The 14822-nt window shown below is 42.5% G+C and overlaps 1 long non-coding RNA gene across 1 annotated transcript in view; it reads right to left on the reverse strand.

Moving 5' to 3' along the window:
• Window positions 1-1105: 1105 nt before the first annotated feature.
• LOC139767256 (uncharacterized) overlaps window positions 1106-14822 on the reverse strand; it is a 31570-nt gene continuing 17853 nt past the window's right edge. The window contains exon 3 of the long non-coding RNA XR_011717027.1: window positions 1106-4062. This is a non-coding gene — a long non-coding RNA (uncharacterized lncRNA). The remainder of the gene's footprint in view (window positions 4063-14822) is intronic.

Here is a 14822-nt window from a genome sequence, read left to right on the forward strand (position 1 = left end):
TTGTTTCTTCCTAATAAATATGTTTTCCCACTAATCTTTATTATCATTTCACCACAACCGGCTTTTATAAATAGCAAATTACATATTTCATTAATTAAGTGCTCAGGAGGTAACCAACTCTTGGTCCTTTCATTTCTCCCCCATTCGAGGCACCAGACGACTAGGGTCAAGATAGGAAGTTAGCTAGGATATATGGCTTCCTGTATATAGTCGTTACTGTCAGGACAAGAGGAGGTCGGGCCTTAGGCAAGATGTGGGTTGGACCTAAGATCCTCCAGCCAACCAGGAGTGGCACTATGAGCCACCCTTCTCCAGTCACGGCTGGACCTAAAACCTTCTAGCCAAGAAGGAGTGGCACTATGAGCCACCCTCCTCCAATCACAACTGGACCTTAGGCCTCTAGCCAATCAAGAGTGGCACTAAGGGTCACGCTTCACCAATCCCACCTGAGACTAGGGCAGCAAATTGTCATAAAGGAAAGAGATCTCCTAGTTTGAAATCTTACCTGGAATACTGAACTCATGTTCAGTGTTACCGTAAATGATTTGTGCCTGATTAATGTGCTTCTGTTATTTTGTACTCTAGCAACATGATTCAAGATACACTTATTTGTTGGACACTTCTATGACAAGTTACAATACCCTATGACACTCGAAACTAAATGACAGATGCAGTTCAACATCGTAGAGTTTCGTATAGCGCCACTTTACACTGATCATAGGCTATGGGCTTGAAACAGAGGAGAAATCCACTCACCTTGGCTAGGCTATGGGGTAGAGAGGAAATCCTGGCCCAGCTGGTGTCAGAGGTTTTTATTGCAGGAAGGAGCGAGCCAGGAGCGGCCTGCCCCGCCTTGCTGCCCTAGTCTCAGGTGGGATTGGTGAAGGGTGACCCATTGTACCACTTTTGATTGGCTAGAGGCCTAAGGTCCAGTTGTGATTGGAAGAGGGTGGCTCATAGTACCACTCCTACTTGGCTGGAGGGTCTTAGGTCTGGCTGTGACTGGAGGAGGGTGGCTCATAGTGCCACTCCTGGTTGGCTGGAGGATCTTAGGTCTGGCCCATATCTTGCCTAAGGCCCAACCTCCTCTTGTCCTGACGGTAAAAATGATATACAGGAAGCCATATCTCCTAGCTGACCTCCTATCCTGACCCTAGTCGTCTGGTGCCTTGGACAGGGGAGAAATGAAAGGTCCAAGTGTTGTGGTTAATTGGACTGATGGCCAGGCATGACCCCTATTCTTGACCATCTGGTTCCTTGGGTATTGGAAAGACGGCAGGCCTAAGGGATGACAGTGCCTGAATTGATAACCCGGCCAGGGGAGTGAAACCCAAGCCGGGATAATGGAGGCCCTGGCCCTCTTCTCTGTCGTCCTACAACATAAAATATCACTTACACCATAAACACACAAAGGGACACACATACGAACATGGGAAATACACACACACGTTTGTAACAACATATACATACATATACACAGCCATACACATATGTATCCATGTACATATTCATACTTGCTTGCCTTCATCCATTCCTGGCGCCATCCTGCTGCACAGGAAACAGCATCGCCACCTCCTGCATCAGTAAAGCAGTGCCAGGAAAATGGATAAAAAAGCCACAATCATTCACACTCAGTCTCTAGCTGTCATATGTAATGCACCTTAACCACAACTCCTTATCCACATCCAGGCCCAACAGACCTTTCCATGGTTTACCCCAGATGTTTCACATGCCGTGGTTCAGTCCATTGACAGCATGTTGACCTCAGTATACCACATCGTTCCAATTCACTCTAATCCTTGCATGCCTCTCACCCTCCTGCATGTTTAGGCCCCAATTGCTCAAAATCATTTTCACTCCATTCTTCCACCTCCAATTTGGTCTCCTGTTCTCCTTGTTCCCTCCACCTCTAACACATATATCCTCTTTCTCAACCTTTCCTCACTCATTCTCTCTAAATGTCCAAACCACTTCAACACACCCTCTTCTGCTCTCTCAACCACACTCTTTTTATTACCACACATCTCTCCTACCTTTCATTATGTGCTCGATCAAACCTACTCACACCACACACTATCCCCAACCTGTTCATATCCAACACATCCACCCTCCTCCATACAACCCTATCTATAGCCCATGCCTCACAACCATATATCACTTTTGGAGCTACTATTCCTTCAAAAACACCCATTTTTGCTCCAAGATAATGTTCTCTCTATACATGCTTCATTGTTCCCAACACCTTCACTCCCTCCTCCACCCTGTGACTCACTTCCACTTCCTTGGTTCCATTCACTGCTAAGTCCACTCCCAGATATCTAAAACATTTCACTTCCTCCAATGTTTCTCCATTCAAACTCACATCTCAACTAACTTGTCCCTCAACCCTGCTGAACCTAATAACCTAGCTTTTATTCTCATTTATTCATTTTCACACAATTTTCCAAACTCAGTCACCAACTTCCACAGTTTCTCACTTGAATCAGCCACCAGTGCTGTATCATCAGCAAACAACAACTGACTCACTTCCCAGGCCTTCTCATCCCTAATAGACTACATACTCTCCCCATCTCCAAAACTCTTGCATTTACCTCCCTAACCACCCCATCGATAAACAAATTAAACAACCACAGGGATATCACACACCCCTGCCATTTACCGACCTTCACTGGGAACCAATCACTCTCCTCTCTTCCTACTCATATACATGCATTACACTCTTGATAAAACTTCTCACTGCTTCTAGCAGCTTACCTCCCACACCATACACTCTTAAGACTTTCCACAAAGCATCTCTGTCCACCCTATCATATGCCTTCTCCAGATCCAAATATGCTTTGTACAAATCCATCTGTTTTTCTAAGTATTTCTTGCACGCATTCTTCAAAGCAAAGCTTGAGTAACCCTGCCCAAGTCCCCACTAGCAGAAATCATTGCTTTATCGAAGCACGTAAGCCCTCCCACCTAAATAATTTGTCTCCTGAGGAGGAAGGAACTGGAGGACTTATATACCTGGGAAACATAATGAGAGAAAGTGTGGTTTACTGGTCATGCAGTGGATAGAGTAGTGAAAAGAATGAAAAGATAGAGTAGTGAAAAGAATGAAAAACTTAATATATTATCTGAATTGTTGTAAGATTATTAGGTGAAATGGAAAACCATGTAACCAGTTTCTTAAAATGATATCTTTCACTTCTCATTGCATGTGTTGAGTTAGAATTCTGTTAGTATAGAAAATATGAGAAGCAGTATACAAGCCTGGCCCACTTTGATGTCTTGGTTGCAAACTTAATATTTCTAATCAACATAGAAGACAACAGCTATCAATTTTTCAAGAGATTTCACATGCAATATCTATGAATATGGCGAACATTATTAGCCTTTATGAAGTGTTTTTAAGGACGTCTTTCATCCCCTTTTCCTCCGAATTGTTTCTGAGGTTTCTATTTTTTTTTTTCAATAGTAGTTGTAACGTGTATGGCCATCACTAGTGGCCAGTGACACTTCTCACTACTGTTGTTAACACCTTGTGATACACTAAACTTGTCTTTCCCAGCCAAGTTTCTATATTTGTATCAAGGAAAAGAACTTCACTCACTTTTAGAATATGATTCTTAACACATGCAATGCTTTCCCAATACCACTGAGAAGTTTGTTTGTGAATACACTATTATAGATAAGAACCAGAGAATTTCAACTCCTGTTTTGTTTTCTGTATCTTCTAGTAATACCAAGATCAAATTTCCAAAAATGATTGCAAAGAAATGAAAAAAATGTATGCTAATTTATCAAACAATTTTCTAAAAGAATCCCAAAAAGAAAAAGTAAGGCTCTTGAGGTGGGCCATCCAGATGAGAGAAATAATGGGGGATAATTTGACAGATGAACATTCTTCTCACTGCTGTGTGATGTTTCAGATGTCCAGTACGTCTGTTACTCATCTAGATGGTATGCAGAAACTGGTTACCCTTCTGGTTAAGCCCTGTCCATGGAATGCCTCCCATACATGATAGTTGGCAGATCTTGACAGCTGTGTTGCTTGATAGGTTTATCTTTCCATTTCTGTTAAACAAAAAAGAAAGTAATTTTCACCAATGGTAATATTCTTTACACAATCTATCAACACTACGCCTAAGGCTTACACTGTGTTATGAGAAGATTTCATGTATTTGTGTGTGTGTGTGTCATCAAATATTTGCACTGTATGGGGAGGGAGTTCATGCCAGTGAACTTCTCTATCTAAAGACTTTTTAAACATTTATATGCAGTCTATATTCAAAATTTCATCACTCAATCAACTTCATTCATTTGCTCTTCATACCATAAAATTATTTTTTTATATCTTTTCGAACATTTCTGAATAATCTCATGTTATGGCTGCTGGTTGTTTTGTCTACATCTTTCAAAGAACCATTCACTGCTGACATCAATGGGATATAGATAGATAGATAGATAGATAGTCACAATCATGGTTTAAAAACTTGCATATCTTATCAATTCATCCTTTACTTTTTGCTCTTCTATGGTGGGCAGTAGCAGTACCATAACCACAGGTTAGAAGATACTGCTCTGCAGTACAGGTTTAGAAGCTGGGTAAAGTTTTGAATTTCAGTATCTCAAGGGGATACTGTAGTTTACCTGAGTATGCAAATCTCACCCTGCCTTCTTGTGGTGACCTCTTTATTGCATTCTTAGGGGTGGAATAGAAATTGGAGGTATTGTCCAACTCCATCAGGGTAATAGTAGTAAACACTTCAGGTGTTTTATGGACAATTTCAGTTTTATGGACAATTTGAGAACCCTGCTACCTCATGGAAACACTGTGCTGGAATTGTCCTCTGCCAGTGGCCTATTAAGAGAAAGGCACAAAAGGCTAAGAAGTGGCACTGGAGTCTACCATCTATGCTGGGAAGAAAAAGAAATGAGTGATTGAGGGTGAAGGCTCTGAATGTAAAAGGAATGACTACAGAGAGTAAAAGGAGGAAGCTTGTGGATAAATTCAAAATTCATAGGTTGGATGAGCTGGTGATTGGGGAAACCCATATCCTTGGGCAGGGTGTATGAAATAAAACTAGAAATGATAAATGCTAGTTGTGGAAGGGCATGGAAGGAGGAGTGGTATGGACAGGAATGAATGAAAATTATCTGGGAAGAAGGATATGCAATTGTGATATTGCCGAGAGTATCGGAGGGTGTTACATAGTATGGATGGAATGGATCAAGATTAGTGTGGATGAAAGGAAAGATTGGAATTGTGAAGTATGCATATGTATGTGTGAATGATGACTGTGCAAAGGATGAAATGAAGTGTGTCTGTAGAAGTTTGAATGACTGAATATATGGCTTTGAGAAGAAAAGAAAAGTGGTTGTAATGGGTGATATGAATAAGAAGGAAGGACATGATGAAATTGGCGAGATAGCAGGCAAATGGGAAAAGGGGGGGATGCCTAAAGTAAATAGGAATGGAAGTTATCTTGTGGAAATCCCAGATGAGAAGGGGTTTATCCCTTGCAAACACCTTTTTCAGCACAAGACTATCTACAGGTAAGCATGGATGAGAAATGATGAGAAAAGAACAAAAGCATTTGATTGACTATGTGGCAGTGATGAAAGTTTAGGAAAGGCTATTCTGAATGCTAAAATTATGAGAGGATTCTTTGGAGACCATGAACATTTTGTGGTTCTTGTGGGGGAGAAGTGGAGGTATGATATAAGGAAAAATGGAAAGGTATAAGTATTGGCAAGTAAGAGGATGAATCAGAAAGAATGCATGGAGGAGTATGAAAGAACGGCAACCGAAAGCTTACATGGAAGTGCCGTAAATGTAGGGTGTAGTCGTGTGTGAATATGAAAGAAGGGCAACCGAAAGCTTATATGGAAGTGCCATAAATGTAGGGTGTAGTCGTGTGAGAATGAGGTGTTTTAAAATGTTTAGAGAAAGACTGTTGATGGTTGTAAAATTAGTGAATGGATACCAGGTCGCGAGATATAACAATAAAAAGGGAAATGTATGGAGGACAAATGAGATCAAAAATGCTGAGGAAAAGAAGAAAAAAACATATGGTAGATTGTTCAACAGGAACATACCAATGGAAGTTCAGCAAGGTGGAGGAAAGAACAAAAGATGTGTAAGTGGAATGTTAAAAAATTGATGGAGGAAGAAAGTAGGTGAAGATTTTGGAAGAAAGTTTAGGAAAAATAAGTACTTGTACTGGAAGGTGAAAAAAAGGAAAGAGGTGGATGTATGTTTCGAAATGTTGATATGAGAAGTAAGGAAGGGGAGTTTATGAATCAAAACAAGAAAGTGAAAGGAAGATGGAAAGAGTAATATGAAGAACTGATGAATATGGGAAAAGGTGAGGCAGCAGCTGTTACATGTACTGTATAGGATGGAAGGGAAGAGGATACAAGTGCAAAGACCTATAGCAAAGAGGTAAAAAGGGTGGTAATGAGGTTCAATGTAGGAAAGGCAGCTGAAGAGGATGGGATTATGGCTGAAATGCTGAAGCATGGAGGAGAAAGTGTGACAGATTGGATGCATATGATATGTAATTCAATATGGAAACAATGAAAAAGATACTAAGGATGTATGTAGCAATTATAGTGAAATAATTCTGTTAAGTATACCAGGAAAAGTGCATGCAAAGAGTGTTGACTGATAGAGAGATAGAAGTGACTGAATATAGAATAAGTGAGGGGACAGGGGATTCTAGGAAAATGTAGGAGATATGTGAATCAGAGTTCTGTGGTAAAAATGACTGTGGAAAAGTATCTAGCAAAAGGTAAGAAGCTGTATGCAGCTTTTATGGATCTGGAGAAAGTGTATGGCAGAGTGGAATGCTTTAGGGGGTGTGCTACAAATATATGCAGAAGGGGGATGACTGTTGGATGGTTTGAAAGCCTTCTAAAGAATAACAAATGCCTGTGTAAGAGTGGATAGAGATATGAACCAAAGTTTTGTTATACATGTGAGTTTGAGGTAGAGCTGTGTGATGTCACCACAGCTTTTTAACATATATATGGATGAAGAGATGAGAGAGGTGAAAGTAAAACTAGGGGAAGGGGATACATAGATGGAGTGTGATGGCGAGGTATGGTGGATAGAAATAAGCCCGTTTGCAGGTGATACTGTGTTGTTTGTTGAGAGTGAAGAGGGGCTGTAGAAGGTAATGAGCATGTTTTATGATGAGGTAACTGAAGGTAAGTAAAAGTTGAGTTGTGGTGTTTGAAAGAAAACAGAGTCGAAGAAAAGATTTTGCAAAATCCTATAATGAAAGAAGAAAGTGTACAAGCTGTGTTATAGATATGAGAGGAGAAACACTGGAAGAGGTGGGAGAATTTAGGTATTTAGAAGCTACCTTGGGTAAGTCTGGTGATATGGAAGGAGATAAGGGAGAGGGCAGTACTGTGTAAAGGAATCATTGGGTCCCTTAAGAGAATAATGAAGGGTAGAGGTATAAGTAAGGAAGCCAAGATATGATTAAGGGACAGCATAGCCCTACTGATCCTAAGCTATGTAACTAAAACATGGATATGAAATGAGTCACAGAAATTAAGAATCCTGGTTGTGGAAATGAGCTATCTGAGATGGAATGAAGAAAGAAATGAGGGGGTATATGATAGATTTGGTATGGCAGGGAATGCAAAGGAAATGAATTATGGGGTGGTATAGAGTGTGAAATGTAATACTTTGAAGTGACGTGGAAAGAATCCAAGATGGGGAGTATACAGGAAGAGTGTTTGATAGTACCATTAAAAGGGATGGTGTGAGAGGAAGACCACCTGTGACATGGGAAAATGGCAGAGAACACTGGAGGGACAGAAATGATAAAAGAATGTGAGGAATGGTGTATGCAAGGATGGCATGTAAGGAAAGGGATAATTGGAGGCTCTTTTTCTATGGTCACCCCTTTGATGGGAAAATCCTAGAGGAAAGGGCATTAAAGATACAGATAGACGAATAAATAGATGGTGGGCAACTTTAATACCTTTGAGTACTCGCTGTAACCCATCTCTCTTTATCCTGGTGCCATCTCCCCTGTTTTCCTCTAGATCCTTTGTATCAGGTCTTAGTGCTTCTTTTAAGTGTGGTGACCAAAATTAAGAAGCATATGATACTTTGGCCTCATGTACCTATGAGGTAGGGGAGAAAGAATACTTCTCATGTATTCCCTGCGTGTCACAGGAGGCAACTGAAAGGGGAGGGAGCAGGGAGCTGGAAATCCTCCCCTCTCGTTTTTAATTTTCCAAAAGAAGGAACAGAGAAGGGGGGCCAAGTGAGGATTCCCCCCAAAGGCTCAGTCCTCTGTTCTTAATGCTACCTCGCTGATGCGGGAGATGGCGAATAATATGAAAAAAAAATATATATACTTTGGGCCTAGTCTCAGAGGTGAAGAACTTGCTGAATATTTCCTTTGCCATGTACATGAATGCATTGCTAATATTTGCCAGTAGACAGTATGTCTCCTTACTGTTCTCCTTAAGTGGAACTCTGCTAATAGGTGTAAGACCATGTCTACCCTCTAGTCCCTCACACAGATTCCAGCAATTCATCTCCTGCTAGAAAATATTCATACTGAAGTCTTTTGTTACTGTGTCCCATTCTTATTACTTTAAATATATCTGACCAGGTTATAGTGATGGGTGATTTGAATGCAAAGGTGAGTAATGTGGCAGTTGAGGGAATAATTGGTATACATGGGGTGTTCAGTGTTGTAAATGGAAATGGTGAAGAGCTTGTAGATTTATGTGCTGAAAAAGGACTGGTGATTGGAAAACCTGGTTTAAAAAGCGAGATATACATAAGTATATGTATGTAAGTAGGAGAGATGGCCAGAGAGCATTATTGGATTACGTGTTAACTGATAGGCATGCGAAAGAGAGACTTTTGGATGTTAATGTGCTGAGAGTTTTCAGAAAAGAAGAGAGAATGTTGGGGTGAAGAGAGTGGTGAGAGTAAGGGAGCTTGGGAAGGAGACTTGTATGAGGAAGTACCAGGAAAGACTGAGTACAGAATGGAAAAAGGTGAGAACAAAGGAGGTAAGGGGAGTGGGGGAGGAATGGGATGTATTTAGGGAAGCAGTGATGGCTTGCGCAAAAGATGCTTGTGGCATGAGAAGCGTGGGAGGTGCGTTGATTAGAAAGGGTAGTGAGTGGTGGGATGAAGAAGTAAGATTATTAGTGAAAGAGAAGAGAGAGGCATTTGGACGATTTTTGCAGGGAAAAAATGCAAATGAGTGGGAGACGTATAAAAGAAAGAGGCAGGAGGTCAAGAGAAAGGTGCAAAAGGTGAAAAAGAGGGCAAATGAGAGTTGGGGTGAGAGAGTATCATAAAATTTTAGGGAGAATAAAAAGATGTTTTGGAAGGAGGTAAATAAAGTGTGTAAGACAAAGGAACAAATGGGAACATCAGTGAAGGGGGGGGGGGGGGGTAATGGGGAGGTGATAACAAGTAGTGGTGATGTGAGAAGGAGATGGAGTGAGTATTTTGAAGGTTTGTTGAATGTGTTTGATGATAGAGTGGCAGATATAGGGTGTTTTGGTTGAGGTGGTGTGCAAAGTGAGAGGGTTAGGGAAAATGATTTGGTAAACAGAGAAGGGGTAGTAAAAGCTTTGTGGGAGATGAAAGCCGTTAAGGCAGCAGGTTTGGATGGTATTGCAGTGGAATTTATTAAAAGAGGGGGTGACTGTATTGTTGACTGGTTGGTAAGGTTATTTAATGTATACATGATTCATGGTGAGGTGCCTGAGGATTGGCGGAATGCTTGCATAGTGCCAGCATACAAAGGCAAAGGGGATAAGAGTGAGTGCTCAAATTACAGAGGTATAAGTTTGTTGAGTATTCCTGGAAATTATATGGGAGGGTATTGATTGAGAGGATGAAGGCATGTACAGAGCATCAGATTGGGGAAGAGAAGTGTGGTTTCAGAAGTGGTAGAGGATGTGTGGATCAGGTGTTTGCTTTGAAGAATGTATGTGAGAAGTACTTAGAAAAGCAAATGGAATTGTATGTAGCATTTATGGATCTGGAGAAGGCATATGATAGAGTTGATAGAGATGCTCTGTGGAAGGTATTAAGAATATATGGTGTGGGAGGCAAGTTGTTAGAAGCAGTGAAAGTTTTTATCGAGGGTGTAAGGCATGTGTACGTGTAGGAAGAGAGGAAAGTGATTGGTTCTCAGTAAATGTAGGGTTGCGGCAGGGGTGTGTGATGTCCCCATGGTTGTTTAATTTGTTTATGGATGGGGTTGTTAGGGAGGTGAATGCAAGAATTTTGGAAAGAGGGGCAAGTATGCAGTCTGTTATGGATGAGAGAGCTTGGGAAGTGAGTCAGTTGTTGTTAGCTGATGATACAGCGCTGGTGGCTGATTTGGGTGAGAAACTGCAGAAGGTGGTGACTGAGTTTGGTAAAGTTTGTGAAAATAGAAAGTTAAGAGTAAATGTGAATAAGAGCAAGGTTATTAGGTACAGTAGGGTTGAGGGTCAAGTCAATTGGGAGGTAAGTTTGAATGGAGAAAAACTGGAGGAAGTAAAGTGTTTTAGATATCTGGGAGTGGATTTGGCAGCGGATGGAACCATGGAAGTGGAAGTGAATCATAGGGTGGGGGAGGGGCGAAAATTCTGGGAGCCTTGAAAAATGTTTGGAAGTCGAGAACATTATCTTGGAAAGCAAAAATGGGTATGTTTGAAGGAATAGTGGTTCCAACAATGTTGTATGGTTGCAAGGCGCGGGCTATGGATAGAGTTGTGCGCAGGAGGGTGGATGTGCTGGAAATGAGATGTTTGAGGACAATATGTGGTGTGAGGTGGTTTGATCGAGTAAGTAATGTAAGGGTAAGAGAGATGTGTGGAAATAAAAAGAGTGTGGTTGAGATAGCAGAAGAGGGTGTTTTGAAATGGTTTGGTCACATGGAGAGAATGAGTGAGGAAAGATTGACTAAGAGGATATATGTGTCAGAGGTGGAGAGAACGAGAAGAAGTGGAAGACAAAATTGGAGGTGGAAAGATGAAGTGAAAAAGATTTTGAGTGATCGGGGCCTGAACATGTAGGAGGGTGAAGGGCGTGCAAGGAACAGAGTGAATTGGAACAATGTGCTATACCGTGGTCGACATGCTGTCAATGGATTGAAGTAGGGCATGTGAAGCATCTGGAGTAAACCATGGAAAGTTCTGTGGGGCCTGGATGTGGAAAGGGAGCTGTGGTTTTGGTGCATTATTACATGACAGCTCGAGACTGAGTGTGAACAAATGGGGCCTTTGTTGTCTTTTCCTAGCGCTACCTCGCACAAATGAGGGGGGAGGGGGTTGTTATTCCATGTGTGGCGGGGTGGCGATGGGAATAAATAAAGGCAGACAGTATGAATTATGTACATGTGTATATATGTATATGTCTGTGTTTGTATTTATATGTGTACATTGAGATGTACTAGTATGTATATTGCGTGTGTGGACGTGTATGTATATACATGTGTATGTGGGTGGGCCGGGCCATTCTTTCATCTGTTTCCTTGCGCTACCTCGCTAACGCAGGAGACAGCGACAAAGCAAAATTAATAAATAAAAAAAAAATATCTGAGTGATAACCACCTCCTTGAAGTGTACTGGGAGGGAGTTCTTCACTCATGGGGCCCCATCTCTTGAACTTTATCATACAAACTTTCAAACATATTTATGCTGATAACAGTAACAACTTCATCACTCAGTTTATCTCATTCATCCAATACTTTTATACTATAAAAGTACTTCTTTACATCATTTCCAACAATTTCTACCTTAATTTCATGTTATGGCCTCTGGTTGTTCTACTGGTTTAGAAACATAAAGTTTGTGGCCAGGACACCTTACTCTACTCTCTGCTATTATAGACAAATCCAAGGCTTCTAACCTTTCCCCGTAACTGAGCTCTCTTAATTCTGGTACCATCCTTAGTGCATTCCTTTAGACCCTCTCTGCTGTTCTGATATTCGAACCTCAAGTGTTCTCAAGTCACACTCTGGCCAAGGGTGGGGCAGAACTTTGGTCTGCAAGTGTACCATATTGTAACTCTTATTTGTTATTTGCATTCATCTACTTTTCATTTAGCTTGTTCCACATACCTACGGATCTACGACCATCTGTTTCCACCCTTGTACCACCAGCTAGCACTATCATGGCAATACCAGCTGGCCTCATCCCTGCACAACCAGCTGGCCCTGCACCACCAGCTGGCCTTGCACCACCTGGCCTACGTCACTAACTAGCCTCCACCACCAGCTGGCCTCTACTTCCAGCAGACCCTGCACCACCTTGTGGCTTGCGTCTCCAGCAAGCTTTACATCATCAACTGGTCTTCATCACCAGCTGGTTTTAACCCTAAACCTCCGCCAGTAGGCCCGCACCCCAAAAGGTCTTATCTGTGCATCAAAAGCTGATTTTGCAACACAAGGTGGACCTGCACCACCAGCTGGCCTGTATCATTGGTTGACCCTGCACCACCAGCTGGCCACAACACCAGCTGGCCTGTATCATTTGGCTGACTCTGCACCACCAGCTGGCCTACACCACCAGCTGGCCTACACCACCAACTGGCCTACATCACCAGCTGGACTACATCACCAGCTAGCCAATACCACCAGCTAGCCTACATCACCAGCTGGCCTACACTACTAGCTCGCCTACATCACCAGCTGGCCTACACCATCAACTGGCCTACATCACCAGCTAGCCTACACCACCAGATAACCTATATCACCAGCTGGCCTAAATCACCATCTAACCTACGCCAGCACCTGACCTATATCATCAATTGGCCTGAACGACCAGCTGGTCCGTACCTCCCGCTGGCCTCCTTCCGCCCTCTCTTTTCTCACGCGCGTCGCGTCATCACTCGCCTCTGCACGCACTTTTCCACGTGCCCTTCTACCACGACCAGGACTGGCCTCCTTGGGAAGGGGGGGGGGGTCCCCTCATTCATTCATTCTCCCACCCCGCGCTTCCCTGGGAAAGAGCAGCTGCCAAGTGTCTCCAGATCGCCCCCGCTCCTATCGCTGGCACATTTAGGGTCTCAACACGACGTAAAAAGTGAAGATAAACGTGATTTTTTTTTTTTTCAAGGACTGACGTATTATCCTGCACTTCTGTATTTTTTCAATTTTTTCACCTCGAAGTGTCTCGTGTTCTGGCCAGGGAAGAAACGCACATGCTATTCAAACATCACTCATGACCCGTAGAGAGACACACTCACCCTCTGTGAATATGTCTTGGGAGAAATACAAAATAAGAGTTGACTTTTCCTTTCTAGATAACAGGATGAGACACTTACAATGTCAACAGACTGATAGCGACGTGCATGCGGGAGGAGGATGGCTCTTCTACCTCCACAGGACTACTAATATAGAGGGGAAGTTAGAAAAGGAGTGAGGATATGTTCAGTCAAAGATGTCAAGATAAGAAACTTCGAAATGTGCTGTACCAAATTATAGACAACACTAGTCAGTCAGCATTTGGACGATACTGGAGAGCAAGGAAAAAGTATTAATAGGATTATAGAGCGAGATGGTCAGGGTGAACCATGGAGGGTGATATAAAGATCTGTGAGAAACCAAAACTAATTCAAAAGTGCCTTCATACTGGAAGACACAACAGCCCCCCAACAGCAGCTAGCTGGCCTAAGGAAGGAGGTTTTAAGAAGCTCTGACATCTAGAAAAGACATCAACAGATTACTGAAAGGTCTTGATCTACAGGAGGCTCAGGATCTTCATAATACTTTATCACGTGTGTTCGTGTGCAGGCAGATACCCCATGAAAACATCTTGAAATACCATTCCAAGATGTCGCTGGCAAAAGGCAGAGTGCCAAGAGAGAGAGAGAGAGAGGAAGCACTGAACCACACTGAGACCCGTCCTCCAGACGAGTGTGGTCTGTAAAGCGTTTAGAAAAGTCAATCAGAAAGCAAATGAATGATTTCCTATAGGAGTAATTATCTACGTGAGAGACTGTACGGTGTTAGAGAAAGACTGTCTGGTAGGAGGGTGTGAACTCATAAGACAAAATAGGAAAGACTGGGTGGATTGTGTGAACCTGGACTGCCAAAATAGCATTTGACGCTAGTCCGCATGGGAGGCTGATTAAGAAGCTGCAACGCCAAGCAGAGATAAAGATTAGGCTCCTTAAAAGGATACAGGATTGCCTCGGAGGAAGGAAACAAGCCACGCATGTCAGAGGAATGTAAGCAAAATGGGTAAAGGACACCAGCGGGGTAGTGCCGCAGGGCCATAGGTTTTCTTGATCTATGTGAATGGCTTATCGGCAGGTATGGAAGGGAAGTGAGTGGGGGGAATGAAAAGCGCAAAGGATCGCGTCAACTTAAGAGGCGACTTTGACAGACCTCTTAATTGGTACGAGACTTTGATATGATTATGGTCCATTAGGATATATGCTGGAAGAATATATGTGTGTGTGTGTGTGTGTGTGTGTGTGAGGGATTCCTTGGTAGTCCTCATCGTCCCCCAGACTATCGTGCAGTCGACTGTCTGCTAGCAAGTAGAAGTCCTGCATTTAAGAAACGTTCAGCAAGCCCTTTGGTCATTGCTCCTAAAGAAGCACGAAGAACTTGACAGACAAGGGGCAGAGGTAAGCACCAAAGGTGGCAACAGAATTGAGGACAGAGTCACAAGGGAAGATTTAAGGCCCTAAATTCGTGCAGCTTGGAAAAGAGATAACTGAGGGATGACCCGTCCACCATCTTTTAAGTTTTGCAAACAATGGATGACGTTAATAGTTAACCAGTGCTTCGAAAGATGTAGCACTAGAACAACCTGAGGAAATGATACGAAACTCAACA

Source organism: Panulirus ornatus, chromosome 59 (genome assembly GCF_036320965.1).
Source record: "Panulirus ornatus isolate Po-2019 chromosome 59, ASM3632096v1, whole genome shotgun sequence".
In the NCBI taxonomy this organism is placed as follows: Eukaryota; Metazoa; Arthropoda; class Malacostraca; order Decapoda; family Palinuridae; genus Panulirus; species Panulirus ornatus.